Source organism: Pygoscelis adeliae, unplaced genomic scaffold (genome assembly GCF_000699105.1).
Source record: "Pygoscelis adeliae isolate BGI_AS28 unplaced genomic scaffold, ASM69910v1 Scaffold672, whole genome shotgun sequence".
In the NCBI taxonomy this organism is placed as follows: Eukaryota; Metazoa; Chordata; class Aves; order Sphenisciformes; family Spheniscidae; genus Pygoscelis; species Pygoscelis adeliae.
This window is the reverse complement of record NW_008824194.1, coordinates 5,185-7,540: the sequence shown is the minus strand read 5'-3', so window position 1 is coordinate 7,540 and position 2,356 is coordinate 5,185. Positions and strand designations below refer to the sequence as shown.

Below are 2,356 nucleotides of genomic sequence, written 5' to 3'. Positions count from 1 at the left end.
TAGCACAGTGCTGGGGGCTGGGGCTGGGTCCAACCAGTTCTCCCAGTTCCTCAGCTCCCATCTCGGTGGTGTAATTAGTGCTAATTACCTAATTACCCTGCGGGCCCAGGCAGAGCCAGCCTGGGCCTGCCACCCACTGCCAGGGCCACCCAGGACCTCCTGGGCCACCTGCCAGCTTACCGTGGTGGGGGGGGCGGGACATGCCCCCCCCCCCCCCCATCCCTGTTCCCTGTCTCCTCACAGCCCTGGGAGCGCTGTGTCCAGGGTGGCCCTGGGTGACACAAGAGGTGGCAGTGCCATGGGTGACATGGTAGGTGGCCCTGGTTGACACGTGGGGTGGCAGCACCGTGGGTGGTAGTGCCCTGGGTGACACAAGGGGGTGGCAGTGCCCTGGGTGACCCGGGAGCGGGGTGGTGGTGGCCCTGGGTGACACATGGGCTGGCAGCAGCATGGGTGGCAGTGCCCTGGGTGACACAGGGGGTGGCTCAGGGGACACGGGTGACACAGGAGTGCTGTTGTCGGGTGCCAGTGGTGCCAGTTTCTTGGATGCGGTGGCTGTGGCCGTGCTCCAGCTGTTCCTGACATGGTTCAATGTCACCTCCATGGACATGGTGTCTTTCCAGACCCCATGGACCTGGCTGTGCCACCTAAACCTCCATGAACATCTTGGCTTGACCCCAAGGGCTGCATTGACCAGACCTCCACGGCCTTGTTGTGTAGACCCCAACAACGTGACAACCAACCCTCCATGGGCACAGGGGGCAGACCTCATTAGACCTCCATAGACATGTTAGGTAGACCCTGATGGATGCCTTGACTGTGCCTTCGTAAACACATCGATAGATCCCAGTGGATGTTGACTAGATCTCCATGGACATGTTGACCAGACCTCCAGGAACATGTTGACCAGACCTCCATGGACACGTTGACCAGACTTCCATGGACACATTGACCAGAGCTCCATGGACACGTTGACCAGAGCTCCATGGACATGTTGACCAGAGCTCCATGGACACGTTGATGAGAGTCCAATAGGCACTTTGACCAGCCCTCCATGGATGATGAACGAGCTGGAGTTGCCTGTGCTGGAGCCCAGTGTGGCAGCCCACCACAGCTGATGGCCACCAACGTGGGACCCTCCAAGTCAAACCTCCTTCATGGGATGCTGAAAGGTGGTTGAACCTTCCCGTGAAATGCTGAGCAAGAGCTGGAAGTCACCAGTGACCACCGTTGGCCCCAGCAGTGACGGGCAATTGCTCCTCCGCCTCCCTGGGGATTTGGACCTGGACCAAAACCTCTTTCCCCACCGTGGCGGCCAGACAAGGCCCACACCCTCCAACGCGCCGGGCCTCAGCCACGTGGGGGAAGAGGGAGGGTGACACCTTGCGCAAGGTGACCGGCGTCGCTCCCTGTCCCGCTCAGCCACGGGGGACGACACGTGATGGTCTGACCTCGTCAGGTCTCCTCTTGCACCGGGGAAGGCATCGAGGTGCTTCTGCAGCCCACCAACCCCGCCGCCACGTCCTGTAGACGTGCCATGGTGAAGCTGGGCTGGCACTGCTCTCCATCCCACCCCACCACCAAGATGGGACCATGATGACTCCATGCAGGGGAAAAATCCCACCCCCTCCTGCAAAATAGAGGCCTCAGCTCCATGTGAACAGGTAAATTTGGCCTCCAGCAGATGATTTCTTCCCGCTCGCGAGCCAGCGTGGCCTGGGTGGATGCTCCCCGTCGGGGAGGCAAAACAGCCCTGATCTGCTGCCAAGTTACCCCAGGTGGGGCAATTTGGCCCCTTCTGCTCCCGCTGAGTCACAGGAAATTTCTCCCCTCTGGGGACGGGAAGTCCTCCCCGGGTCACACGTTGGCCCATGGAGATGGGGCTGGGATGGAGGCACCAAGAAGGAGCGTCTGGCTCCGGGGCATCGCAAGGGTTTGTTGCTCTTACGGGGGGACACCAAGCTGGATTTTGTAACCCCACGACAGGGCCAACAGGGCAACCCCACGACAGGGCCAACAGGGCAACCCCACGACAGGGCCAACAGGGCTACGCCGAAGATGGTGAGCTGGGTCTTCTCCTGCCCCTCTGAGATCTGGGGCAACTCAGGGCACCTTGACCTCCCAGAGCTGTGCTCCACCCGTTAAAGACATGGTGAAAAGCCACGTCAAAAACCTTTATTCATCGACATCGCAGCAGGGCCCCGTGGTCAACCCCTGCCCCCCCATCCCCAGGGCATGCGCCCCAGTGCTCGGACCGGCCGGCTCTGGGGACCTTCATCAGGGAGGAGGAGCCGTGGGGTCCATCCCGTGGCCGCTGGGGCTGGGGATGGCGTGGGGACGGGGGGGCGGTTCCTAC

At 61.6% G+C, this 2,356-nt stretch overlaps 1 protein-coding gene across 1 annotated transcript in view; it reads right to left on the bottom strand.

Moving 5' to 3' along the window:
• Positions 1–2,356, bottom strand: part of LOC103925967 (kallikrein-8-like) — a gene marked incomplete at its 5' end in the record, with an annotated part of 5,659 nt that overhangs the window by 970 nt on the left and 2,333 nt on the right. The window lies entirely within an intron of this gene.